The sequence below is a fragment of the Malaya genurostris genome, chromosome 2, assembly GCF_030247185.1.
Source record: "Malaya genurostris strain Urasoe2022 chromosome 2, Malgen_1.1, whole genome shotgun sequence".
NCBI classification, from domain to species: Eukaryota; Metazoa; Arthropoda; class Insecta; order Diptera; family Culicidae; genus Malaya; species Malaya genurostris.
The window spans coordinates 40,076,524-40,096,372 of record NC_080571.1 but is presented as its reverse complement, the minus strand read 5'-3'; the positions used below and the strand labels follow the sequence as shown (position 1 = coordinate 40,096,372).

The following is a 19,849-nucleotide window of genomic DNA, read 5'->3' as shown; positions in this document are numbered from 1 at the left end:
ATCCACGAAATGGTGTGTCTTTCAAAACAGTGAAATTTCCGAAATCGAAAAAAATTTTTTGATGCTAAAAGTCTTAGAATAGCATAAAACGTCGAGATTTGATGTCATCTTGAAATTTTTCGAAAAATCGATTTTCTGGGACTTAAAAAATATCAAAATTTTCCCAGAAAGTTGATTTTTAAAAATAAAACGTCGATTTTTTCAAAAAAAATTTTTTTTAGATGACACTCAATCTCGACGTTTCATGCAATTCTAAGATGTTTGACATAAAAAATAAAATTTTCAGTTACGGAAATCTCATGTACTCTACTGTACTAATTTTTCAAGATCGAACATATTCAAACCTTAACCGCCGGGTAGCACTCCTTACCTATGTCCGATTTAGCTCAAATTTTGTATGAGGACGTTTTCCAAGGTGTTTGAACTTTTGAACAATAGCGCTTAATGAAACTAGAGGTGATCCCAAAATATTTGCACCCTTATATACATTAGAGCGATAAAAAACAACGTGTTTTGTCGGTTACGTCACTTATACCATTATATCTCCGTTGATTTCAAGTAGTGGCAAGAAGCAAGATCTGGCCAGAAGACAACAGGATCCTTGTGGCTTCGAGTCATGGGAAGAAGTCGTTTTTGTAAACATTCCTTGATGTATATTTCGCTGTTCATTGAAGCAATGGTGATGAAGGGTTTCGCAATCTTACCGCAGCTACAAATTGCTTGCCAGACCATAGCTTTCTTACCAAATTTTTCGACTTCAATCGATGTCTCGGACCGGTTCAACACTTGCCCTTCTCGCACCGTATAATATTGTGGTCCCGGCAAGGATTTGTAATTGAGTTTCACGTAGGTTTCGTCGTCCATCTCGGCCTGATCGATGCTTCTTGTTTCGAACTACGTTTTGGTTGTTTCTGCTTCTTATAGGCTCGAAGATTCAAACGTTCTTTAGCACGAAGAACATTTGACTTCGAAGTGCCCACTTTTTTGGCCACATCCCGAACTGAAACATCCTTCTTTTGTTCGAACCCCTTAAATATATGTTTATCCAACTGAGGGTTAGCAGGACCTTTTTTTCGACCCGTTTTCGGTTTATCCTCAAAGGTGTTATCCTCACCGAACTTCCTGATTGCATTTCGCACGGCTTTTTCACTTACTCCTTCCATTTTTGCTATCTTTCTCAGTGACAGTCCGCGTTCTGTGCACCATTTGTACACAATTTTTTGACGTTGTTCTACTGAAAGTCCACGCATTTCGAAACAAACTAATGAAAACGAATAAACAACTGCACAAGTGGTTAGAGAAGAGTGTAAACAACAACAGGACGCAGTCATAAAAATTGACAGATTCTGAACCATTGCGAAATGGTAGCGGTTTTTGGTTGCGTCCATACTTTCTGGGACAGTCTTTATTGTGAATCGTTCTGCATTCTTCCGGTAATGCCGAATTGTGTCGCTTTTGTAAAATCTCTAAATCCTCTCGGGGGTTGGAGGATTTATTAAATGTGCATTTTGGTGAAAAGTAACCAGCTGAAGTCCCGTAGCTTGCAGACACGCACGAAACTTGCTCTATACAAGTCGTTGATACTAACTTGTTGCCATATACGGTCACGACGCACTTGGTCGTTAAGGATATAGATCTTTGAATAATCGGCGTCTTCAAGAGAAAAATCCTACCCTCAATATTCGACGGTATAGAAGAGAATGGAGAATGGCCCAGACGCATGAATCACGAACTGTACCAAGTATACAAAAATGCGGACATTGGAAGACTTATAAAACACAGCAGAGTTTAGTGGGCTAGACATGTAGAAAGAATGCCGGAAGAGAGAATGGCCTACGTGATGCTCAGTAGAGTACCTGGGAGAGGTCGCCGACTGCGGACTGGAAATCTACAATTCGTTCGGCCATGCTCCGGAGACGGGATGTGCACCATTGAAAAAAGTAAGTAAGCATTATGGCACCTGCAGATCGTTTAGCATTCTTTCGGGGATGCAGAACGATTTATTTCTTTTTGTTTTGTGCTGTTCTCCCACCTCACATCACTTCAGTATTCACTTTCACATCATAAAATTATGAGAAGCAAATTTTTTAAATTCTCCATCAAAAATTTCTTAAAACCACCCGCGCGCATGGTAGGATAAGGGCTCCCTATTTCATCTCAGCTCCAATTTCCATCTCATTCTTATAACTTTGAACATTAATCATATCTTTAAACGTACCTGAACAAAACTGGGGAACGTTTTAAAACATTTATTCTAGGTTTTGCCACACCTTCCAATTGAAAAAAAATAGTTAAAAACCCTCCAACGATCGCTTTTTTCATTTAAAATACACTCACTTTTTGATTTAGGAACCACTTTCGTCTGAAGTTTTACAATTCATCATGTTTCTGAATATTTACTAATCGATTCGTCTCAAAACATGATCACTATTTCACATAATTACACCACTATTCAATGTTGGATGACTTTATAGTTAGTAATGTTCACTTTCCACTTGTTCATTCAACGATTAAAGACTTCTTTTTTTTATTCAATAATATAATTTTCAAGGCACACTGCTTAAGCTCTAAGGTGCCAAGGGCTTTTTCTAATTTTATTAACCACCAACTTAAAACTAGGATGGTATAATTGGATAATGTTGTATTGGGGTCGCAGTGGTTGACTTTGACAGATCCAGCCTTCAGCTGGCGATCGGCACCGGCCGATGGATGAAATATGTCATGAGTCTTCCAGATGACGTTGGCCGCATCCTTCGGTCCGTGTGGGTCCGCGGGAAACACCCCCAGGCTAGATTAAAGACTTCTGAAATTACCTGATAAGCAATAAAAGCAATGAAAAATATGAGATGAAAATTTTCACTTAATTCACTTGATTGCGCTTTGTTTTCATCTCATTTTGTATCGCAAGGTTGCCAAGTTTTCTCAAAATGTTAAATAAAAAAAATTATTTTTTCTTCTTTAAATTATCATCAATAAGTATTTTTTGGTATCCGTGACATTAGTTTAATTATGTCATTGATATTTATATATAAATAAAACTGTTTCGGATTCTAATATTACCAAATAGAGCGTGTTAAATACTAAGCAAATAACCATTGTGGCAAATCTAGTAGCACTGGTTTCTTTCCGCACACTGTTAAATGTGTGTGTTTCATCGGCTGTGCACAGAGATGCCAGATATTTTCATAGAAAATATGTATCTGCTCTCTCTGTTTTCACTGATAAAATGAATCAAATTCAAATTAAATTCAAATTGGTTTTAAATTTTAATATAAATGCTTATCAGTCTTCATCATCAAACATTTGCACAAAAGATTTCCATTTTAACATGTGACTTGTCCACTGATTAAGAAGTACTGTAATCAAATACTAATAGATACTCAGAGAGAAAAGTCTAACGTTTTACTTCTTACTTTTTATGAACCTTTACAAATCTGTATTAAATTTAGAAAATCTGTAATCTGATTTAACGAACGCGAACGCAAAAATCTATACAATACAGATAAATCTGTATGAATGGCATCTCTGGTTCTACATTTTGTTTTTAGAAGGGCTAATGCCTAAATAGTAACAATTCTTTTGTTAATTAACTTTTCGTTTGAGTGTTTGAACAGAATGATTTTACAAGGATAAATTTTTAAATATTACCATTTAATTCTGTTATAAGTATATCACGTCACTATACAAATTCACTATGTATCTCACGACACTATAAATCTTGTATAATAAACGTCACATCACATATGCACATTTCGAATACAATTTATATTCATCTTCAGTGTGATAGTTTTGTTTAGTTATTCTTTTGTTTTTATTCTTCAAATTAAGTGCAGAGTAAAATTTTAAATTTGAAACGAAAGGTAATAAAAACGATCCAAAAAAACTTTAAACGTTGAAATGATTCCAAACTGTTTTTTTTAAATATCGTGTATTGTGTCATAGTTGGCATTATGACCTTTTTAAGGAAAATTCTGACATTTTGAACCTGAGAGTGTAATAGTGCAATATTTTGGGTTTGATTGCTGTCGCCATTGCTAATTTATGGGATGAATATAGGACCAACGATACAAAACCTTTGAGATGATATTAGGAGCACAGTAGTGAACATATCAGAAGTGTTTTAGCTGATTTTTTAATTATTATTTTAATTTCCAAGGAATGTGAATCAATTCCCAATGTGGAGCAAGGCGAATTAAGCAGAAATATGAAAAAATCGTAGCGATTTTGGTGACTAAATCAGGTTTTTAAGGTAACGTCCTTACAAATGAGATGAAATAGGAAGCCCTTACCCTACTTAAACTCTTTATGCTATCGAAACGCCTGGTCACGACTGAAAGCATGTACTTTTACGATTTTAGCGTACGTCACAGAAGCTGTATCACCCAATCTGAAACAGCAGGGGACCTAAACAAGCTAGACTATATCAATGGAGTGGAGAAAGGTGCCGGGAAGAGGGAAGGGAATTCCAGGGTCGCAGATTTTTCACAAGCGCGGCAATAAAATCGGTATCATTACCTAATTGTCACACCTCGTGGTGATCGATCTGTCTTCTATTAGTAAACTTGTTAAAATAAAATGTCTTTAGTTACGATTAGATTAGCCAGTTTCTGTGTACAAACTTATGCACTGTGACTGTAATATTGTGTAATCGGTTTTCAATTGTCTGCAAACATTCAAAATATGCGTGACTGTCGGTCGGTCAATCAATGGGTGATCATAATCAAAATTTGGTCGTTTCTAAAACTATTGTGTAGAAGTTACAGCTTGTTTATTAGCTAAATTACCCGGCGTTTCTGGGAAATATCCCGGCAAAAGATCCTGTACGTATTTCGTTTCGATTTCTTTGCGTTTGGCCTTCGGCTCAATATTCGGCTTAAAGCAGTTCAATATGAATCGTCATCCCCGCCTAACAGTTCAATTTGAATCGCTAAGCAGACGCAAAGTTCACACAATTTATGTGACCCCTTAAATTCCTGAATTTTGTTTCAAAATTTTATTCCTGAATTCAGTTTCAAAACTTAATTCCTAAATTCAGTTCCAGTGTTTATTTCCAGAATTCAAGAACAGAATTCAGACCCACTGTATGCTGAAACTAAACTCGGATGCTGGAAGTAGAGTTCTAAAATTAATTTCGGAACTGGGAAATTGGATTCGGAATATGAGCTCAGTTTCAGAATTCTAGAATCCTGAGCCTGTCCTAGGTCCGAACATGGTTCTTGAAATCAGTTCCAGCTTCTGAATCCTGGTTCAAAATTTAATCTCTTGCGTAAATAAATAAATGATGGCACAAAATCACTTAACGGATGTAAACATCTTAATAATTCCGTATCAATAAAATATTCCCAAAAAAATTATGCGAAGTTTACCTTCACTGAGTGTACAAATCTAGAAAAAAAATTATTTGTTGTATTTTTTACTCATTTTAGTTATTCTATTGTATGGTACAATATGTTTTGTCGTCAGTTAGTTGTACTTTAGTATAAATGAACCGTTACAATGTTGGAAGCGAAGCAACAAAAGTTGCAATATTCACACAATCAACTAGCACGAATGATCATCGATATTTGGAAGTGTGATTGAAACTTAGCAGTTTTATTCATATTCACATCATCCAGTTGTGTCTCTGACATTACCCATCCGCCTTTTATTCTTATATCGTTTTAAACATTGAAATATTGCGCTTATAAACAACGTTCGCTAAATAGTTTTTCGTTTATTACTCCTGGTATGCTGATATTCATACTTGTTTTTGCCTCGTATTTAATCATCAAACGAATGGAAATTTTATGACTTTCATTAAATGATGGCTTTCATATGGTACTACCTCCTTAAATGTTTCGGCCTCCCTGAGAGCCTTGCTTTCAACGTAATATTCTGACTTTCGAACCATTCGCAACATGTAGATATATTCCGTTTCAAATGATACAAACTTGTCATCAATTTGTTTGAAAAAACATTCAACATAAGTTTCTGTCCCGGTCATACAGGTGCCACCGTTGTTTTTACAACGTCGGAATAACCAATGCTTTTATTGGAACTCAAAGATATTGTCAAATTAATCAGCCTTTTATGTTTAGCGCCTAGATTAAGAGTGGCTTGAAATAAACAAATTTGTCAGTAGGAGAGACCGGGGCAGGTTGACCGAAAGGGCAGATTGGCAGTGTGCCAATTATGAACAGACAATTATGCGCAGTGATGACATTTATAATGATTTCGGTGGTGTATTAGGTCACCCTTGTACCGACGTAATTTCAGGTATTTTTGTGTTGTCGTTTGAACAGGAACACGTTTCTTCATTTTTTTTGGCGTTGTAGAGTGAATTTTTATTGTCGTAAAGTAATATGTGTAACGCGAATATATTTACACCTTATTCTAAACTCTACAAAATGAAATAATTATAAAAAGTATATTCAATGTAGAGCAATGTGCACTTCAATATTCATGAACAGAGTTACCATATTCACAGACTTTACTTTAAAACCACAGATTTTTTTTCTCTACTTTGCCACACACATTCTGTGTCACAGAACACAGATTTCATCAAGATTCACATGTTTCTACAGACTTTTATGAATATTTCTTGAGATTGGCAGATTTTCAAAATGTTTTTCACAGATTTTCACAGATTATGGTCGATAGTATTCAACACAGATGGTACACAGATTTTATTTAGTAATGAAAAACCGCAAACCGTTTATTAAAAAGTCAAATCAGGAAGAGAACAAAAATTCCGAAAGCTAAACGCGGTCAACAAGCCCCGGTCTCCCCTATAGAATCAATCAATCTTAAATTGTATGGCAATCCTTTTCATCTTGTCATTGCAATCTTAAAGTAAAAATAAACAGCCGATGTGAAATCCCACATCTATTATCTCTTGGTGGAATACAATCGTTCCTCCATCTTTTTTTTGTTTGTGTTGTCTTATCGACAGACTAAGACCATAGTTGATCCATCTCGCCGCCTCTATCATTTGGAATTTATACGTCACCGGCAAAGATGTCATGAAATCTTACCATTACATAACCAACACCGTATTAAACCATTCGACCAATCAATTATAGGCTCATTCAGTCTTCATTTTTCGACCGACCCCGGTGAGTTCCGAATCGAAACGGTAACAAAATCGCTATTTTAAGGTCACGTGTGCTACCCGCGAACAATCAACTCAATCACAGGACATACAGGAGACGTTTACCGGTCACCGGAACCGACCGTTCAAGTTTCATGTTTTGCTTTCTAATTGCCATGGACATTTTCCTCCGACCGCCGGCGATTCACACGCCTGCTGTGTACGACGCCGCGCGGAAAAAAGCATTTATTTATTTGAATTGAAGTGCTATTTTTAAAAACAAACACTTTTCCCCAGAGAGTAATCTGTTCCGAAAATAGAAATACGGAGGAACTCGATAACCTCGCACTTCAGATAACGGTATTGTTCTCGGACATCGGTTCATCGGTTCAAATGGAGACTGTTGTGAACTTAAGCAGCGTGATTGGGAAAGGTCAAGATTCGAGCTTTTCCTTTCCATTTGCATAATTGATTTTACAGTGTAAATTAACCTAGACATCTCGGTTGATTTTTCAGAAGGCCGTAAGTAAGTGCGAGTGACAGTTTCTCTTTGTTTACTTTCTCTTTCGATTATTGTGATGTGATTATAAAAAAAAAATTTTTTTTGTTAAAGCCGGGTATAAATAAACGATATAAAAAAAAAAAAAAATTTTCTTGGAGTTCTGTTTGAAAGTTCGGGTATCATTTTTTGAAAAGATTTTAGTGATAAACGTGGAAACCTCTTGATAATTGCTAGAAGAGATAGTAAACAAAGACTGTCACTTGTTTTTACGGCCTTCTAAAAATTCAACCGAGAATATTGACAAATACGCGATAGAATAAACGAAATTCTCATTCGAGGCAACTATTCACGAATGTCATATATTTAAAAAAATGCAAGAATTTTTCTCGTTTGAACGAGAGCAAATTCATGGCAAATTCAGGTGAAAACCTTTTTAGTGCCAAAACCAATTAACGCGGATTTCTTTTGAAGTTTTTTTAGTCAGGCCCAGATAAATCTCTCCTCACAATACACTTTTGAACGACATAAATAAAACTAACTGCATTCTAAAATTCGGTTATTATATGTGTGTTCTGTTTCACCTGCAGCCAACGAGCCATTGATGTGATAAGGCGATGGCACTAAAAGTGACGCGAAAATGTTTAATCTACTCGGTGCTGGCAGTTGTCGTGGTCGCCGCTATACTTACTACAGTTTTGGTGCTCACTTTGGGTGACGACGAAGAAGTTGTGAGGAGCTACAAGTTCAGCAACAGTGATTTGGTTATCCAACTGGAGGAGCAGCCTGGTCATCGGTACATGATCAGTTTAGTCAGAAGTAAGTGCGCTAAATTATCCATTGAACAAGGTAGTGAGTTTAGTTAGTTACCAATCATTAATTATAAATATTCACTATTGAAAGTCAAAAACAATTTATCTTTGTGAGTGCCGTAGTTAGTTATCAAAAGACACACGCTCACACGTTGTTATTGAATATTATCCGGATCCGACTTTCGGTCACAAAGCTTCAAATAGTTAGCCAAACATGCCACCTGAGCCAATTTGTTCTGGTTCCTGATATCGGTTCCCGGATTCCGGTTAGGGAAGAACTGGAAATAACGGTTAAAATCAACATCAAATCGACATTTAGAGCGAGTATTCAAAAGTGTAAAACAGTTTTCTTAATTGGACTCAGAACTGTTTCAATTTGTAATTCATATTCGAATTAGCAGTTTCATTAATTCGTAATTCCGGAATCGGAAGCTAGAGCCATATAAAATTTTGAAAAAAATTTATGCAGCAGTAGTGCCTATCATTTGAGTCTAAGTTTATAAAAATTCTGAAGTTTGGCAGATATTTTAGTGAGGTTCATTTCCTGTCTATTATGAATATTATAAAGCATCATCCTATTAATCAAGTCACCCTTAGCGAGAAAAATTCTGAATGGTTTCTCCAAACATATTTTATGTTGTTCTTTGCCAAGGCAGAGACAAGTTGGATACTTCGGCCAGTTGATTTTTAAGACCCTATTCCCCCCATATGAAAACAAACCACTCAGTGTAGTTAACAAACCCAAGCTTGGAGGGCGACAGTCGTAAATATTGATTTGATTTGTGACAGCCCCTTATTTTATCAAAAATATTTATTCTCTGCTCGAAATTATTAGTATTTAATCGAACTCGTTAGAAAAAAGGTGGGTGAGTAACGCCAGAGACATAGCTGCATGATGATCACACGAATAAAACATCCATCACTCGAACGCAGAGCTGCACACCATACGAATTACATTTACGTAAAATGCCGATTTGCCTATTTTCATAGAACAAACATCGCTGTTTTGGTCCAAGATTCTGAACCTGAATTTTGAAACAAAAATCTAGACCTAGAACCGAGTTTTGAAGCAGGATTCCGGACATGAATACTAGAAATGAATTCTAAATCTGAAATTGAACGTTGAATCTGGACTCTGGAACTGAACCCTGGACCACTGGAATTGAGTTTTGGACCTAGACAACGTTAGCATATTGGCGATGGTCTGAAGCAAAAAATGTTTGTTATACATTTGTGTATTTTTTGCTTGAAATTCTTTCAATAGGTGTCCTAATGAACTAGAATTAAAATTAAATTATCTAATGCTCACAAACAAAAACCTTTCACTTTCCCATAGGGTAAAATTTTGCTGTAAGTTTTACCCAGCTAGAAAGCTTTTATAAATGTTACATAAAAAATAGAATCATATCCATTGCTTTCTTGGATAGGACTACAGAAGCAAAGAAAAATATAGTATGTGAACAATAAGACGATCTCGAACGGTTCAGTCGGTGTTGAACAGCCATTCGCACCACACACGAATAGCTCTTGGCTCCTGTGAAAATTTTCTGGCTGGTCTCATATTGAATTACAGAAAGAAGATTTTTTATATATTTATACCGTCACTGAAAGCGGCGAAACAATCGTTCCATTATCAGTAGACGACCAAACAAATTAAAGTCGGCTTTCCTGGACCGAAGATTGTAACCATAAAACCGACTTCGATTTATTTACTTTATTTATTTATTTCGTCAAGCCAATGTAGACTACATATAAATTGTTTACAATGTTCACTTACATACTACGCATTATTTCTACGACAAGCTGAGATTATATTTGATTTTTTGACATAGTAAGGTCAAGATGTTCGCAGTATTGATTGTAATGGTGCATTATTCGATTGACTGGACTGTATTTTGCTTAATTTGTTCGAGTATGTTTCTCTAAATATAATTTCCTGGAACGTAGTTGACGGCTATGTGTATAAAAATTTAATTGCGATAATAATGGAGCTGATTGAATGCTTTGAGAAATAATGTCGCTGATAAAATAAAGCATTGCAAAGTTGCGGCGTTCTTTAAGTGTATGTTTATTAATGAGCTTGCAGCGTGCTTCATACGATGGTAGAGGAAATGCTGTCCAGTTTAATTCACGAAGTGCATATAAAAGAAATTGTTTTTGTGTCGATTCAATGCGTTCTTCGTGAATAATGTTATATGGATTCCATACTAGCATAAATCAAATAAACATAGATTTCCGACTGTACGGTGACACTAACAGCACCTCTAGTGAGAAACGGGTGTACTTTTTTCCATTAGCTACTGCGGTTTTGTTAAATGCGCAGGCAATTTTATGCATGCATTTTAGGAGCATTTACGCACCCATTCTCCACCAGACGGTGCTTTTGCTGTCACGGGTTGCTCAACTACATTAGTATTACACTGGGAAATCTATGTTTATTTGATTTATGATACTAGGCTGCAATATTCCAAAATGGGTCTGACATATGTACTATATAGCAATTTTATAGTATGAGGGTCTTGGAAATTATGACTGAAACGTTTGGTAAAGCCCAGCATACTGTTTGCTTTCTCGATTATTGTGTTGTAATGTTCCACAAATGTTAGTTTGAAGTCCAAGATTACACCTAAATCTCGTACAATTTCACTTTTTTCTACTATTTGATTTCCTAAAAATATGTCAACGGTTTTTGAAAAAGCCTTGCTGCTTTTGAAAAAGCCATGCTGCTTGCTAGTTATTACATTCTTCAGTTGTTGAAAAAGTTTTTCGTTTACAATTTTTTCAAATAATTTTGGAATGCAAGAGATAATGGCTATTCCACGATAGTTCCGAATGTTAGATTTTGAACCAGATTTCAATACAGGTACAAGAAAAAAAGATTTCCATGCTTTAGGAAAAGTACATTTATTAAGTGATAAGTTAAAAAGTAGTTGTAGTGGTAGTCATTTGGCCAAAAGGGATATTTCACTGAAAGAGTAATTTCGAATACATAATATTACTATTTTTTGTGTTATTATGCCTCCTGTACAACTGATGTGGCGCTGCCACATAACCGAAGCCAGGATGTCTCGGTGGCATAAAGCCGCCGAGGCGACACCGTCTGAGTTGGCCGCCTCTTGCATAAAAAACTTGTAACCGCCTCGTTTACCCATTCTAGGTAAAGCTAGGTTTATTTGCTTTAGTTAGGCCCGTGCGAGCGGTAGCGAGGTCGGACAGCACACGAATCAAATCGATCTGGCGAAGCCGCATTAGATATTTTTTCACTTAGCAAACGGAAAATACCACATACATTTGCTTGGTAGATACACTTATGCAATTGCTTCGATGCTTAGTGGCTAATAGTTAACAAGTTTCCTTGGGAACTTCGTTCTGAGGTTCATGAATCAACCTTTTTTCAAGAAGTACAACTGTAGGTCAACAAAACGGGCGTGAACTTTTTATCATTCATTTGTGTTTATATTAAATCAATTCCAATTATAATATTAAGACAATCGCAGGAATCGGCGAAGTGGCCCATTCGGCGAAATGACATTCGCCCATTCGGCGAAATGACATTCGCCCATTCGGCGAAATGACATTCGCCCATTCGGCGAAATGACATTCGCCCATTCGGCGAAATGACATTCGCCCATTCGGCGAAATGACATTCGCTCATTCGGCGAAATGACATTCGCCCATTCGGCGAAATGACCCTTTCGGTGAAACGGCTTTCGGCGAAATGGCTTTCGGCGAAATGACCTTGATCCGGTAGGAACTACAATCAAAAATATTCTTTGTATTTAGAAATGTTATTAACATTTAAAAGTGCAAAAAATGGGTCCAAAACGATAAATTACTGCCATTTTGTTTTTTTTCTCGGTGGAAATTTTTCATTTCCAACCATAGTCAATTCGATACAGAATATGAAACTGTTTTCCTTTTTGCTTTCCGATGATTGGTTTCCAAGAAATTATAACACCTGCAAAAAAATCGAACTGTTTCAGAGCCGCCATATTGAAAAAATGAACGGCCCTACCGACGTTTTCGGAGGGTTGATTTTATTTAAGAAAGAAAATCACTGTTGTTTTTGAACTAACCAAAAACAAGTCAGACATACCGGCAAGATGCCAAATCGTGCCAAAACATTTATATTCCTGCTGAAATTAAGAAGAAAACATGAAAATTGATAATACCAGATGTAATGAAACACTGGCTGAGGATTTTCTTCATGAATTTGAACAACCGCTTTCTATAGACGTTGTCAGCAACAGCCAACATTAACTTGTTTTCTTTTCTCTGGTATTTGTTTCATGTTGGCTTTGGTATAAGGAGTGTATCAAAAAGAAGCTATCCACAAATTTTTCTTTCAAATTATGATAAAAAAAATATTTTATTCAAACTAAAAATTGATCCTTTATCGTACGATGTTAAACTTGAGCGTAACGAAAAGCGGATAAAATTTAAGTTATTCCTTCAAGAATTTTCGAACTTTTGATCGAACGCTCTTCATCAAGTTCCGGACAAGTGTTGCATCGCATTTTTTGGACGCTTGAGCCCAAATTTTCTTGAACGTCTGCATGTTCCCAGCTGCCTTACCAGTCTTCTTGAAGACCCACTTCACGATTGCCCAGTAATGTTCGATGGGTCGAATCTGAGGGCAATTTGGTGGATTGATATTTTTCTCAACGAAATGTATACCCTTTTCCGCAAGCCAATTGAGAGTGGTTTTGGCATAGTGAGCCGACGCTAAATCCGGCCAAAACAGTGGAGGTGTACTATACTTCTTATATAAAGGCAGCATTCTCCTCTGGAGACACTGATTCCGACACTCGTTTGATTTTTGACCAAATCACGTATTGATATTGATTTGTTCTTCATGATTAGAGATTCCCATTTCTGGTCCAGTTTCTGGTTGGAAGAACCGGTTTTTCTGCCTCATCCTGATAGCTCATCCAAAGAACAGTGTTCCTCAAACTTATTAATAATGATTTTAACACTGGCATGATGATTTCCAAACTGTTTTGCCAATTTTCGCATAGTAATACCCTTCTCACTTAGCCATGTGTCCAGAACCTTAATTTTCACTTCCTTTTCAATACGTGACGTTTTGAAAACGCAGAATTTCAATCGTACAAACAAGTAAACAAACGAAAGCTGACAGTCAAACGAACAGCATGCTGTGATCTGAGCATAAAAAAAAACATCACAAATACATGCGTACAACACAAATGTATGTGGATAGCTTATTTTCGATACACTCCTTATGTCTTGTGGTGCAAAAAATTTCTTGTGCGAGCTTCGCCGATCGTTTGTGTGCGTTTAGTTACCAAGATTGATAGTTTCTGTCGCAAAATAGCTTCAATATTTTTGAATGGTTTACTTACTAAAGGGTATTTTTTCAGAGGTACCCCCTCTGAAGTTAAGGGCTTTTTGGTAGATAATTTCTTGGTAATTAACATTTCAATATGATTTCCGCCACGACTATTTTATACAAAGGTCATTCTGGAGGTCCAATTTTCGTACACTTTTTCGAGCATTTAAGGGCTTGTTTGGTTTCAAAAGCATCAATCGTTTCTGGTTTATACACATAAACCAATGACTTGACGCATACGCATGATTTGAGATTTAAATAAAGCACATTTTTTTGGTAGATAATTTCTTGGCAATTAACATTTAAATATGATTTCCGCCACGACAATTTTATACAAAGGTCATTCTGGAGGTCCAATTTTCGTACACTTTTTCGAGCATTTAAGGGCTTGTTTGGTTTCAAAAGCATCAATCGTTTCTGGTTTATACACATAAACCAATGACTTGACGCATCCCCACAAAAATTATCGAGTGGTGTCAAATAATACAAACGTGAAGGCCAATGCACCGGTCTATTTCTCGAAAAAATGTTGTTGTTGAAATGTTCTTTCAATAAGTCGATTGTTTCGGCCGCAGTATGACAAGTTGCACCATCCTGTTGAAACCACATTTCGTCCATATTCATATATTGAAGATTTGGCAACAAAGATTATGAAAATTATGACTGCTCATGCAAAACCCCCGGATCAACATAATCCGCTGAGCAGACGTAAAGCTAATGAATTTTACAAAACACTTGTTTGCGCCAAAGCGCTATGTCTAACCTGACGTGCCGAAAGAACGAAACAAATTCGACGGCATACTGACTGCTAACATATTTTCGTCATTTGGAGGGTTTGGTACCTCGTGTGTAGCCAGTTTGTGCAAAGTGCACATGACTTATTTCTTGTTTTTACGTTTCGTCTTCGACTCATCAGTGCATCAGCAGATTATGTTGAACTGCTGTTAGCGGTCAGTATGCCGTCGAATTTGTTTCGTTCTTTCGGCACGTCAGGTTAGACATAGCGCTTCGGAGCAAACAACTGTTTTGCAAAAAGCATTACCTTTACGTCTGCTCAGCGGATTATGTTGATCCGGGGGTTTTGAATCAGCAGTTCAACATAATCTGCTGATGCACTGATGAGTCGAAGACGAAACGTAAAAACAACAAACAATTTCATTATCTTTACGTTTTATCTTAGACTCGTCAGTGCTTAACAGTTTATGTTCAACCTGTGCCACCTGCACCTTCGTTCGGCACGTCAGGATGGACTTAGCACTTCGGTGCTAATTATAAGTGTATTGCAAATAGCAATAACTTTAAGCCTGCCTAGCTGTTTATGTTGATTATATTTGCTCCAAATACGACAATTTTGCTTCGTATCCATTCAACCGAAAATGTGCCTCATATCTGAAGAGAATTTTGCACTACAAACGGTTATAATTTAACCTGATGTTTGAAAAAAATTCCCACGATATAAGTTTTATTCTGAAGTTAATCTATTCATGATGATTGGCCAAACAGTACTGAGTAGAGACGTCACTTTACACTGTCAAAACAATTTCCTACAATAGAGTAATCCCTAAAAACAAGCCTCCTAAAAACATCGGTTAATTCAGAGATGCATTCCTTTTCTTTCATGGGCCGCGTTTGGATTTTAGGATTAAGTGCACGAATGTAACAAAAAAAATTAACAATTTTGGTCCGTACACTGAAAAGCAATGGACAACAAATTTAATTTGTTTGAGAAAACAGTCTTTATATGTCTAGCTGTGATAATCAATCTAAAAATCGTATTTTCTGCTTCCCAATTTCAGATGGCACCACAATACAACGTATCACGCTTGACCACGACTTCACCGATGATTCGAAGGTGGAAGCGATCACTGATGGTCTTCGGTTGGAGGGCCACGGCCAGCAAATCGAAATCAGAAAAGTCGAAGACACAAGCGATTTTTCTCTAATTAGTATTACGCGAACCCTTCAGAAATGGCAAATCATATCCGATGTGATCCACACCGACGAGATTATTCAGGAACGGGAGGTCCAATGGTACGGCGGTCCGGAACAGGGGGACCAGTATTATCCGGTGCAGAATCTCCGCTTGGAAAATTATGCCTATGTACCGAAAGCCTCGCACAATGCGGCGGTTTCAGAACGCTACTGGCTGAACTCGGTGGGTGTGTTTTTCTACGTTGAGAAAGAAGTTCCGCTGTTTATTACTCAGAATGCAACCGCGTTAAGTTTGACTGCTAAAAAAGAGTTACCTTACTACACGTACGACCGTAGTTTCGTCTTCAACTATCGCATTGGACTGGCAAGGGATGCAAAAGAGGCACATATGAAAGCAGTTGAGAAAATGCTGAACAAACCGACTGGTATACCGGATGAACGCATGGTTAGATATCCGATCTGGTCAACCTGGGCGCGATATGGCCGCCCTATCAACCAAGACACGGTATTGAACTTTGCCAAAGAAATTAATTCATACGGTTTCAAAAATGCACAACTCGACATCGACGACTACTGGGAGAACTGCTACGGTTCATTGGTCTTCAATCCAATAACGTTTTCGAATGTCACGGAGCTTACGAGGCAGATGAAAGAAATAGGCTTTCGAGTGACACTTTGGATTCATCCGTTCATGAACACAAACTGCCAACCATGGTACACGGAAGCACTGTCGAATGGGTAGGATATGATAGTTTCCGAAGCTTTCTCATCAATACCTAAACAAAAAATCATACCCCCAAGGCAAGATCAAAATTTGTAAACTTTTCTCAATCCGTGAAATGGCTCTTCTTGTTGATGTGACGAGATCATTTCTTAGAGACAATGATGATCGTGAATATTCTGAGATGAGGTTTTCGCCACATTTCTAGGGCAGCTCATATAAAGAGCGGTTTCATGAATTGAAGATGGTTTACTGATTCGATTCTTGTCTGTTAGGGGTTCCTTTTCGTTACTTCATTCCTTGGCTTAACTTTTGTCGTTTAGAGACGATAGTTTTCAAACCTTAGCATTATTTTGTTTTTAGAAACATTGTTTACTTACATGTTAAGTATAAGACGTTCTAAAAACATGTGCCGCTTCATAGTAATTACTATTTATTTTTCTTTTTTTTTATTATTCTAAGCTATTTAATAAAATCACACGACGTCAACATCGAGTACACCACCGCATGGTGGAATAGTTGGGGTACTAGTGCATCGTACGTCAACTTCAACAACCCGTCAGCCGTTGAATGGTTCAGCCAGCGATTGAAGGAACTAAGGGAGCTAGGAATCGACAGTTTCAAGTTTGACGCCGGTGAAACAGGTTGGGGTCCGGAAGATCCGGATATCGAGGGTCCCAAAGAATTGCTGCCGTCCAGCCAGACCACCAGCTATGTCAGAATGTGTGCCACATTCGGTTCGATGATAGAGATTCGAGCCGGCTGGTTGACACAGGATCTACCGGTATTTGTACGGATGATTGATTTGGATACCCACTGGGGCATCCGCAACGGGCTGAAGTCGGTGATTCCTACTCTGCTGCAAATGAACTTGAACGGATACCCATTCGTGCTGCCCGATATGATTGGTGGCAACGTGTATTGGGGTACATTGTCCAAGGAGTTGTTCATCCGGTAGATGCAGGTTAACACATTTATGCCTAGTATGCAGTTTTCCAAGACGCCATGGGATATTGATCTGGAGGTGAGCAGCTGCTGTGCCCGCATGGGCATTTGATTTTTTTAGATTTAATTGACTTTATACCGTTTCAGACTGTGGAAATAACCAAACAATTCGTTCAATTACACGAGGACTATTCCGACTACATTCTACAGCGAATGCGACTGGCGGTGGAGGAAGGTATTCCGGTGAATCTACCTCTTTGGTGGCTAGATCCGGAAGACGAAGATGCCTCAAAAATTTACGATGGTAAGTTACCTCGAAAATGGAACTAGATCAGTCTCGCTGTAACGTTTTTTTCCCCAGAATATCTCCTCGGGGAAGACATTCTGATTGCACCGGTTATAGTCGAGTTTGCGGTCGCGCGTGACATCTATTTACCAAGGGGAAGCTGGCGGGATGGTAACAACAACACGGTGTACGAGGGAGGCCGATGGTTGAAAAACTACTCTGCCCCGCTAAATATCCTGCCTTACTTTGTAAAGACGTCATTTCAAAAGAGCTAGTAAATGTTGATGAACTATACTATTATTTAGGCAAATGTTGTACATACTGTTCTAGCATGTAAGTGTCAACATTATTTGTCTTTCGATGATTGAAATAAAAAAATTGTTTCAATTCATTATGATACCTTTCTCATATAACTCATATTTTCAAAGATATTTTTAAGGGATTCTTCAACAAACTGTTTTTTTAATTGAATATGAACAAAAAACATGCATGTGAGTAATGTACCGGATTCATTTCTGGACAACACAAGGGTCAAATTGTGGAATTCTCTACGATATTGAATACTGTTCGATGCGTTTTTTTCGAACGCGAAGCATTCAAACGCGGGATTTATTTGCACTCATTTGGTGTAAATTTGCTTTGCACTAAACTGATGATTTTTATCTCCGATTTGCAAAGAAGCAATCTTGATAGATTTTAAGAGAACATTTGGAGCCAATAGAAGGGCTGATTTTGCCTAATGTTTCCCATCATTGTCCACTTTTCATTATATTTTGCTCCAATTATATGATCAACTTTGATAGTACCTGAGCTCCGGAGTTGTGTAGCAAACTCTTGAGTATTGCTTATTGATTTAGTAAAAATCTATCTGGGCATCAAAATCTCCTTTGACCAAAATAATCACTTTATTTCCCTTATCAGTCTTTATGTAGAATACATATTGCGAATCGGGAATTGCGGGAAAAGCCTGTGTTCTACATAAAGGAGGATTAGGAAAATAAAGTGGTTATTTCAGACAAAGAAGATTATGATGCGCAGATATTCTGTAAAATCGATAACGACCCATGTAGAAAACAAAGAGACGATCCTCTCCTTGACATTGTAAACTATTCTAAAACACTGCAACCCAAACATCGATATAAATCTGAATCCAACCCAACTTTACCAAAAATTAAATTTTTGCGCAAAATTGTCAAGCCTGGAAATGAAATGAGAAAAACTATTTCTTCAGTTGAAAGTCCCACCCGAAAAATCTCCAAATGGTTAGTTAAATATATTAAATCTATGCACAAAAAATCTACTAAATCAATACGCAATACACAAGAGTTTGCTTCACAACTCTTACTCACCAATATAACAGTAGGGACGGGTGTCAGTAGCTCACTGTAGAGAAGAACTTCACTTGAATTCAATGTTCGACCCCCGTCAAGTAGGAGGTACAATAGAATTCAATTCTTTCTTCTGATCATGTTTATATGAGCCTGCCTAGGCTAGCTTTTCCGTTCTAAATTTATAACTGATTTAATCTAGAATACATATCTGTCTTTTCATTTCATTTATTTTTCGCTTTTCTCAGTTAACATTTGTCGAAAAGAAGCAATACAAATCGATTAGGCGGCAACTAAAACTAAATAACATATGCTGGCATCAATATGCCAGCATACAGTTACTCACAAAATTGATCGCACACTCGAAAAAATATCACATTTTCACATTTTGTAGTTCAATTAGTAAGTTTTAAGTAACAAAATATATATAATTTCAATGTTATATATTTCATGAATTGGATTAATATACATTTTATTTAAATATTAAGATTCTTCCCATTTGGCGGTTCGATGCAACAAAAACCGCCTTAGTTCTATCTCACAAAATTGATCGTACAATCATTATGGAAACCTGCATTATTAAGTGTAGCTGGGGAATGCGGATTGGAATATCAAATTTAGTACTTAGTGTGGCCTCCCTTAGCGTCGGTTACGGCATACAAACGACAGGGCATTGGGTCCACTAGTTGTTTGCGCAAGATGCTCGGATGTTTTCCCATACTTATTTTATTTTCTGTGTCAGCGTGTTATTATTATTATATCGTTTATTTACCCCCGGTTTTAACCTATTTCAGCGTGTGAAGTGTTAGTATCCTTGAACTGCCGATTAATTTTATCCCATGGGTTTTCGATGGGATTCATGTCTGGTGACTGTGGTGGTGTATTGAATTGCTTAGGAACGTTATAT

General features: G+C 37.2%; 1 pseudogene; it reads left to right on the top strand.

Moving 5' to 3' along the window:
- Positions 1-8,185: 8,185 nt before the first annotated feature.
- On the top strand, positions 8,186-17,889 carry LOC131428589 (myogenesis-regulating glycosidase-like; annotated as a pseudogene).
- The last annotated feature ends 1,960 nt before the right edge of the window (positions 17,890-19,849 follow it).